The sequence below is a fragment of the Pararge aegeria genome, chromosome 21 (assembly GCF_905163445.1).
Source record: "Pararge aegeria chromosome 21, ilParAegt1.1, whole genome shotgun sequence".
Taxonomy (NCBI): Eukaryota; Metazoa; Arthropoda; class Insecta; order Lepidoptera; family Nymphalidae; genus Pararge; species Pararge aegeria.
Window position 1 is genome coordinate 12,424,499 of NC_053200.1, and position 10,312 is coordinate 12,434,810.

General features: G+C 33.8%; 1 protein-coding gene across 2 annotated transcripts in view; it reads right to left on the reverse strand.

Moving 5' to 3' along the window:
• The window catches only part of LOC120633489 (protein wech), a 32,626-nt gene extending 22,383 nt beyond the window's left edge, over positions 1 to 10,243 (reverse strand). For both annotated transcript variants that reach the window (XM_039903701.1, XM_039903700.1), the window contains exon 1: positions 9,924 to 10,243. The gene's annotated coding sequence lies outside the window, so the exon portion shown is untranslated. The remainder of the gene's footprint in view (positions 1 to 9,923) is intronic.
• Positions 10,244 to 10,312: the final 69 nt, after the last annotated feature.

Consider the following 10,312-nt stretch of genomic DNA (forward strand, 5'->3'; position numbering starts at 1 on the left):
ACAAATTGATACTCTGTGCACAGACTGTACCGGTGAAACAAGAGATTTGAAACGGGAAATATTCCTCCAGGTGCAATTAAACAGGATTTTACGTACCTCCAGATATCCAAGTGATCTAGTTAGAAGCCTGAAATTCGGAATTTAAATTACTTATACTTAATTCCACAAGAAACCTTTTTTTAGCCTCGATTTGACGCGAAGTCGTGAATGATATAAAAATATAAAAAATATTTCACGTCTATAGATAGATCAGACGTAATGAGAAGAATATCAATAATTATAAATTGGAGATTGTGTTTCTTTCATCAATTTATATTTAAATTTAACTACTTCGTTCGACTTAATAACTTATTGTTTTTAATCTGTATGTATCGCGATATAAATACTAATAAAATCACCGTTGCATGTAGTATATGAACATATTCTTTAGGTTAGCATTTTTTACTACGGATCGAGAGTTTCGATTTCAATTCTCGGGGATTGCAATCTTTTTTATGCATGCACACCGATTTCTCCCGAGATTATGAAACTACGATTTTAGTAGATTCTTATTTAGGTTCCGTATTCAACAAAGGGTATTAATAAATAAATGAACATATTACGACAACGCACACACTAGCCACAAAGTAAGCGCAGCTTGTGTTATGGGTACTAAGATGACTGATGAATATTGGTATCAATAATATACATAAATACTTAGAATATACATATAAACACCCAGACACTGAAAAACATTCATGCTCATCACATAAACATTTTCCAGTTGTGGGAATCGAACCCACGGCCTTGGACTCAGATAGCAGGGTCGCTGCAAACTGAGACAATCGGCCGTCAAAATTAATGTTGCTCAGCTGTGTGTTGTCTCTAACCCGTAGACTGAATAGCTATCTGCTATCATGAAACAAATATTTTCATATTTCTCGCAAGTTTTACCTATTCAATGGCAGAACAACGTGTTAAAGTTGGCGGACAACTTTCATTTTTCGATCTTTCTCTGTGTTATTACTCGAAGCATATTTTGATGAAGCGAAAATCGCTATTGCACTTATCTACCTGATATTCAAGGTGCGTCAATAACCTGTTTAAGTACGATTTTATTTTACAAATAAAGTTGCACTGCATTACCTTATCCTCGGCAGGTAACCTCAGGTAAGACACATTGTATGAATTCGCCGAAATAATCCCGAGACCCGGTTTTTTTTCTAACAACCGTCACCGGGTAACTGATCAATCTATGCTTTTCTTTATTTTATTATTCTACTATAAGTTAGCCCTTGTTTGCTATCGCACCTCTATCGTAAAAGATGAACAAGTTTAAGATGGTAGCGGGCTAACCTGTTAGCAGTATGCCAGTGATAAGCCATACCCCTAATCGGCTTCTACGCGAGTTCACGCTTGGCGGCTCGCCTTTGTCAGTAGGATGGTAAATAGCCACGGCCTAAGCCTCCCACTGGGCTAGATAAAATTCAGAAATCGTAAATTCCTAATTTGTCCCTGCAAGGAAACTGGAACCTCCCTCTTATCAGACCACATGCGTCAGGGACGTCGTTATATTTTACGTTGTATTTACAAATATATTGAATTTAAATGTCTTTATATATATTAAGTTATGAAAATATCTGTGATTTTGATATCCATATTTGCGTCCCTAACGACGACTTACTAAACGAATGTTTTAATAAGATATATAGACAGAATAACTTGATTGCAACAAAACACAAAGAAACAAAACAAAAATAAAAAAAAAACAAAGCCAAAAGTACATAGTGTTAGGGTGCAAAGGCGGCCTTATCACTTAAAGTGATATTTTACAGGCAACTTAAGCGCGAACATCGATCAGTAAAACGGACAGTGGATGTTGCAAATAGTAAAGATATAAAATAAACCTACATAAATAAATACACATAGTAAATTAAAATTAAAAAAATACACAAATATTTAATATCTATAAATATAAAAATACATATTATGTATTTTTTTTTCATATGTATTTAATATCAAAATCCCTACTATAATTGTCAATGTAAGTTTGTTGCTTACGCTTTCACGCAAAAACTACTTAGCCGATGCTCATGAAACTTTGTACACATATTCTTGGAAGTGTTAGAAGTAATATAGGATACTTTTTTATCCCGACATTAAGCTCGGTTCCATTGGGAGAGGGGATAAAAGTGTCCGATTTTACACCATAATTCCGACAAATTTTAACCGATTTAAATAATTATTTTTGTATGTGTTGGAGGTTATAATATGTGTTTAATTTTGCCCAAACTTTGTGTATATCTGATGAATGTGGTTGGAGATAGAGGACAGAACTTCTCAGCGGACAGCAGCAAACCCCTCATTTAAGGCTTAGCGGTACCGAATACTTTAAATTTTTTAGAACTACAACTAAATTGAAGGCCACGTCAAAAACCAAAATCAAACGCGGATGAAGGCGGGGGCAATAGCTAGTACATAATAAATAAATAATTAATTAATGCTGCAGAACAAAATAACATAAACTTTACTTTATTTTAATTATTAATTATTGATCATTGTAGTTTTATTTTTTACATTAATATTTATTAAACATAAAATGTATGACGTTCGTAAGTGCTGTAACTATAGCCTAAATTGAATAAAGAGTTGATTGATTGATTGATATCAACATATGCTATAATAAATATACATATACATCACTAAGTTTATATCATAAGTTTTGTGTCTCAAACCCGATGGGAGAGAATCCCAAAATGGTTCACTCCATTACGTAAGTTCGTGGTCCAGGTGGGATCTCAGTTCAGAACGGGCGAATAGTGTCCATCGGCTTCTATCGGCTAGGACCGTGGATTGTGGAAGTCCCTAATACCTATGTTCAACAGTGGACGTCAATCGGTTGAAGTAATGAATGATGACGACGATGAGGAAGTTTGAAAAGCTGCAACTTAACTTAAGTCACAATGCTTAACCCATTACTGTGGCATGGGGTCCTGACTCACAGTAAAAGCAGTGGCGTGCGCTGTGTTTCTTACCAGGGTATGCATACAAAAAAAACGGCAAAATCCACCTCTTACAAGAGTTACATTTAAATTTTAGGATAGGCAGTGCTTTTGTGAATGTATGAAGTGCACGCCACTGAGTGTAAGCTATGCCTACTAGGCACATAAAAGATCAACATTTGTTACTATTTCAAAGGCATTGTTTACGAACCGTTTTGTAACGGGCGGTCACCGTAATATAGGGTTTCCACATCAACTCTTTTTCTCGGGACTTGACATGATTTATAAGCTCAATCTTTTGACTGCCTGTTTTACAAATACCTGGTATTTGTAAAACAGGCAGTAAAAAGATAAACGGGCATAAAATTCCTCATGCTCGCATTTGTACCTTATTTGATAGTGTGCAATAAAAAGTAAAAACATAAAAAACAAGCAAACAAACATGCTTAATCTGCCTATTTTCCTCTTATTTTTCTAATTCTAAGGTTACCTGAACTAGATGTCACAATAATTTGAGCCTTATTGTGAAACATAGCAAGTTGTTTACTACGCAAAAAGTAGGAGAATCTGTATGGTGAACTTTATAATTTCATTAATCTACAATGGCAATGTACAATGAACAATTGGTAGGAAGACTTTACTTGTGTGAAGTATAAAGATTGAGTGAGTATTATTTTTTATTTCATTTTCTCTATTTCTCAGATCTAAGCCTTAATACCTCACTTCGATGAGAGAAATCAAAGTCAAAATCAAAGTCAAATATATCTTTATTCAAATAGGCACATAGATGGCACTTTTGAAACGTTGATAAAAAGAAGAAGTGAAGTAGACGAGAAGAAGAGAACTACTTCACAGACTTAGGTCCTCCACGCTGCTCCAATGCGGGATGGCGAGCTTAATAATAAATATTAATCTTTAATAAATAAACAGCTGTTAAGCATACTGTCAGAGTCATGGGGGTGCACAACGGTTATTTCCTAACTCTTAGCCGACAGTGCTTTCACATGGTAAGCCAGGTAGACCAGAGTAGGCATAATTCTGAAAGTTGCCAGAAAATGAAAAAAAAAATCTTCCTACTTTACAAGAGATTTAAGCAATGCTTCTGAGCATTCATGTATGAAATTCACGCCACTGGTATCTATTGCTTAATATCTTGACAAAAAAAGTCTAAATAAGTAATTAACAGTTTATTGTCCGTAGTAAAAACGTTTATTGTAAACCAAATTAAATTGAATGAGTTCGAATTTTTCAATGCAAACATCCCAATATTAAAATTAAAGCATGGCGACCGTACAACAATAGAATGCATAATGTGCACAACAATGTCGAAGTGACGGAAATGCGTACTGAACACGAGAAATTATTTTACAGACTTTTTATGAGAAGTAAAATTATGGTGAAAAGTTCCTGTTGTACACTTTGTTGTAATTATTATGAATGGGCCAGTTTTTTTTTTTTATCCTCAGGCGAAATTATTGTTGCAGCGAAGACAATGCGGATGCGTAATGGGGGATGTTTGGATATTTTTTTTTTATTTAGTGCCGTATTGCTACCTTTGTTTTTTTTGAGTAAAGCTCTATAACTTGTACGGGATCTATAGTGATGTTCTCCATTGAAACAATAGGAGTATCTCTCTCAGAGCGGCTGTTCGTCCTCGGGACCCAGATCCAACCATTAATCTTTAGAAGTTTTATAGGTATATATGTTCCTGATTTGTGGAAACTTCGCTAGCACGATGCAAAATAACAGTGGCGCCATATCTTTAGGTAATGTGGTGACCGCCACAAACTCAAAACATATTCCATACAATGTTTTATATTCTAGTATATTCAATCAACAACCTAAAGGCCAAACTTAACTTAACAGGCCTTTGGCAACGCGAGGGGTTTGCCCATATTCACCACGGTGGGCACAAGGATAGTAGTAGTATGTAATCAGTAAAAAAATATGTATGAAAATCAGCGTTGTAGTATTCCTTGGAATTTACTGCCATGGTGCTGCGGCACAGAGCTGAGTAGGTGACCCGCTGACCACAACGAAGCAAAATGCGCCTAAATTATTATATTTTTTTTTCTTTTTCTCTGTCCTCTTGTAGTACGTTGTAATTTCTTATTGTTGTTAATAAATATTTATTATGTAGATGCAGTAGATGGTAGTAGTAAACCAGAGGACGCTCCTGCCCGTTCTCCGTTAAACTGGTACTTTTATTAGCAACTGAAGGCTAATATTTTTATTTTTATTTTGGATCAATAAGAAGTCTTATTGCTATTTACGTTTTTAGTGTTCGCGTTGACTATAGTCGATGTAAAAACTAAACAGAAATAGCAAGGCATCGTGCGGGTGAATTCATGCCAACTACAAAGTAAAGAAAGTGTGACGGAAGATGAGAAAACAGTATTCAACTCCTCTTCTCACGGGCGTTGTACGAGGCGACGCAGGGAATATAACGCTGTACGGGCAGCAGCGTGCTGTGTGTTTCTATTACCATATACTGCGATACCTCCATTGCGGGAGGATTGTAGTCCAAATGAATAGCCTAGTGGTTAGAGTTTCGGACTCCCTTTTTGTCGTGCCGAGTTTTTATTCCTGAAACGCATTACTAACTTTTCGGAGTTTTGTGCTTTTTTAATTTAGGCAATTAAAATATAACTAAATGACCTTTACAGGATTACTCGCCAGATCAATCCGGAGATTCCCTGAAAGTTTCATTGAAATCGGTCCAGCCGTTTTGGAGCCTATATGGAACACACCCACACACTTTCTCTTTTATATAACGTATATTTTATACTCATATACCTATTACGTATATTTATCTAAATTATCTATGTATTTGTTTCTATACATTTTGGTATTTATGTATATAATACAACACTCTTGGCACTATCCCGGTCTCTTGCTGAAGTCCTTTCTACAAAGGTTGCCTGTAAGAGATTGCTTGCAGGAATAAGGCCGCCTTTGAATGTCTACATTGTTTACTGTATACTCCTTACTGTTTCTTTTCCTGTATATTATTTATATGTGCAATATCTATATATTCTTCTTATGTCATGCAAACGAACACCAACGAACGAATTGTTATTTTATTAAATATTTATATTCCTCGGACGATATATGTCACTCACCAAGCCCAGCAATTTTAATTTCATCTTAGAAAAAGGACTCAAAAAAAATCTACAATTTTAGTATTCCGGACGAGTATGCGATGCACGCATTGACTATAGTCGATGTAAATACTAGACAGAAATAGCGCGCCTGTCCGGCGTGTGGGTTAATTCATACCATCTACAAAGTAAAGTTGTACGGACGCAGTGCGTGCCACCACAATGGCGTACCGGTAGAACCGGCTAGAAAAGAAAATTAACTGCTCGCCGCTCCGCGTAATTAATATTATATGCAAATAACATGAAAATAACTTCACCTACCTATTTACACCACAACTTTGCGCTTCTTATTTCAGGCGACCTAAAAAAAGATGTATGCAAATCGGCTGTATCTACCAAAACATTTCATTCTTAAGGTTCTGAGAGAGTCTTAAGGTTCTAACGGTGAAAAATACATATTGACCATATTTCTGACCAAAATTATCTAGTAACATTTTCTCCATAGAAATGACATATTTATCTCTAACGTAAATTTGACTTATGCTAGTACCGAATATTTATCAAAATTATTTTCGGTTTTACACCAAAAATAAAAAATAAGTAATTATATGTCTCCTTAATGAGTATTTTAGTTTCATTTTTTTTTATTACTCATTTTACTGATATATTAATAATGTTATGTATGTATACACTTAGTTGGTGAGATATAAATCTATAGTGAGCTTGACATCTCCTGGAATGCATAAAGAACTGCAAATTATTTGTGTGTGTGTGTTGTGTTATGTTGCCTTGTTTCAGCTGAAGTTAGTAGCTTTTAGCATGAGGTTTCAATTACTGACAGACTACAGAAAATCAACTCTTTTGTTGTCTGTTTTTATCAAAACATAACTTTTTAGTAACTCTCAGAATATAATTACCTAGTAAGGTTAACCAGTAGATTTTAATAAAATCATTTGCAATGTTAAAGCAACAGATAAAAAATTTAAATCAGAATCTTTTGCATAACTACACTTCAATCTAGAAACCACAATGCAACAGAGGTTAAAATACACTCTTACCCATATTGCAACAAGTTGTGAAGTAACTGACCTAATTGAATTTAATGAAATCAATCATATCATCATCCTTGACCCATGACTCCCTGCTTGGCACAGACATCAATTTTAGCTTAATTACATTTATCACAAGTTAGTTGTAATAACTGGGAATAAGAGCTTAACTTACTCTGTGAGGACACAGTCGTAGACAACCCAAATATCCTAGATCCTGGTTGATATTAAACATTGCTTGGGAACACAATACCTATCAGAGCCAGGACTTTGTGATCCATAGTCAGACATGCTATCTTCTATAACATTCAGTTTATCAACTATGCATACACATGAACTACCTATGAGATGGCAAAAATGCATAGATAGCAATGGTAATTACTTTGATTAAATAAATATATTATATTAAAAAAAATGACAAAACAAAGAACACAAGTACACAAGTCCTTAAATAAGGAAGCAGCGTTTTTTAAGGGAGGACCTTAAAAAACGCTGCTTCCTTATTTAAGGATCTAAATCATATTTAAAATTCTAATATGGTGTTTTATAACTTTTAAACTCTCAACAATAGGCAATTTTACAATTAAGGTTTCAGGTAGGGAATCTGCTGAAAACCCAACCCTACCCTGTTTGCAATCCTTGTGTACACAACTGCCATGCACTTAATAATACTTACAAAAAGTACTGCCTTTTGAAAGATAATTTTTACAATCGTATTGCAGTAGAATTTTCCGTTAGCATTGTTTGTCAAGTGCATAACCTGGTTGTAAACTTAGAAATATATTATCAAAATTAAGCTTAATTTGCTATACTCCGCGAAAAGCAGGAGAATCTGTGTGGTGTAATTTATAATTTCTTCAATCCTTATACCCCACACCAAACAGATCTTCGGCAATATACCCTCTACGCACGTTTCGCTCCGAAACCGGAGCATCATCAGGAGATGTTGACTTTACAATGAATAATTGTTAAGATGGTGTGGGGTATAAGGATTGAAGAAATTATAAATTACACCACACAGATTCTCCTGCTTTTCGCGGAGTATAGCAAATTAAGCTTAATTTTGATAATATATCATGGATTTCCGCAAAGTAACGCCTGCTTCTATCCAATAAACTTAGAAATATATTTTATTCATAGGTCTCTTTGTGGCATATATTCACAATTATTACAATGTACTAACAAATTTTACATTATTAATAATTAATACAGAATTAGCACTTAAGATCCCACTAACCCATTTAAAATATAAGTCCAAATAGTGATTTCTTAGTATAAAACACAGTGGGGTTATGTGATAGTACTTTGAGTTCCTATATCTATTATGAACAAAGAGTTATACTATTATGTGTGGCTTTTACTTACAAATACATACATAATAATAGATTTTACGATTCCATTTATCATTTTATAATATTATACACACAAAGGCGGACATTAATTTTTAAGATAATATTATTTCTGGATTTTTTTTCGGTTTTTCTGGTTTATATGTTCTGTTATAATTTGAATGTATGTATAGCATGCTTTTGTAGTTTGAAAGATAACTAGGTATGCATCAGTCTCAGCTCCTTTCACTAATTAGGTATGTATAGTTATTGTTACAGGAAGAATTGATATTGCATTGTTATTGCATTGCTGATTTGTATGTACTAAAGGTTAAGCATATGTGTTTTCCTATGTTTTAATTAATTCCAGATCACATATGATTATAGTTATGAGGTCTGTATTTGCATTTGTTATTTACAAGTTTAGTAGGAAAGTAGTGCAATAGTGTAATGGGGTTATTATACAGTATAAGTTGTATTCAGGAATATACTAAACAGTTTTTTTCAGTAGTTTCTTGTGATTATTATTTTAGAGAAATAAATGCACCAAATTTCTTAAAAACATCAGCTGTGTTTACATTTGAGGTCAAATGGGGGCACAGATTACCATGGCAACAGAAAAAAGGTTAAGTATTATGTATACATACAGTAATACATATGCATATTACTTGTGTAAATTCTTTGAGATTTAATTTATGTTCTTCGAGGTTTAATTTATATGAAAACTGAAACAGGTTACTTGAACTCATAATCTGTTGTTTGTCTGAATTGTCTTTTTCATGCTTTCTTGGTACATCTTTTCCTTTGTACATTCATTGCACCTAATCTTATTAGTAAGCCCCATTCATTGTTTGCCTTTGTCATTTTTATAAGCCTAAGCTACCTTTAAAACATCCAGATAAGGATGCCCTTAGAATATAAAACTGTTTCCGATTTTTTGCTCTCTTGTATTGTTTTATTTATTTTGTTACATTACTTTATGTCTCTCTCAGGCTCTACAAGACAAATTGTTCTATATGCAAACACTTAATCACCCAAATAAAGTTTTCGACTACTAACAAATGCGAAAAATGTTGTAGTTGGAAATGAAAATGTAAATGTTAAATGAATGAGAAAGTTGTGACTCACAAAAAGACATTCACAATGTTGCACTGGAGGCATTGAACTTCTTCAGTAAAAAAAGTGTCATAGTATTAAATTAACATGTAAAATACCCACTGCCTTGAAAATTACAAATAAATCAAAAAGATATGCGAACAAAGACTGTTCCTGATTCAAAAAGAAAGGATATTTATAAATTAATTACTTGGCGTGAGCGTACAACGTAATAAGCAACCAGCTTTGAAGTACTATGATAATAGGACTTATATCTTCCTGTTTGTCTCAGAAATCCCTACAAGTTATGTGTGAACAGGCGGTGATTCACAATTTATAATAACTAATTATAAACCAACTTATACTCACCAATAATAATCCAAATACTCGGCTCAATAAAGCAAAGTCAAAAGCAAGCGAACATTTTACGCATCACAAAGTATCATTTAAAACAAAAAGATATTCGACGAGTCACAATAATTATTTACGAAAATATGCCCGACGATGCAGGTAGATTGCACAAAGTTAGCTTTCTTAAACGTGACCAAATTTGGAGTCCCTTGTTAATTAAAACAATTATAATTGCACTAGTTAAAAATATTGCTGATCATCGCGTTTATTTGATTATAATTTCGCAATAATTTTCTAATTATTTGTTATTTATCATAAAACACCACGAAAACAACAGCGGTGAATGAACGATCAATTGATTTAAAAATAAACCTTTTGTCTATAGAATTTCATCAACGCCACAGACC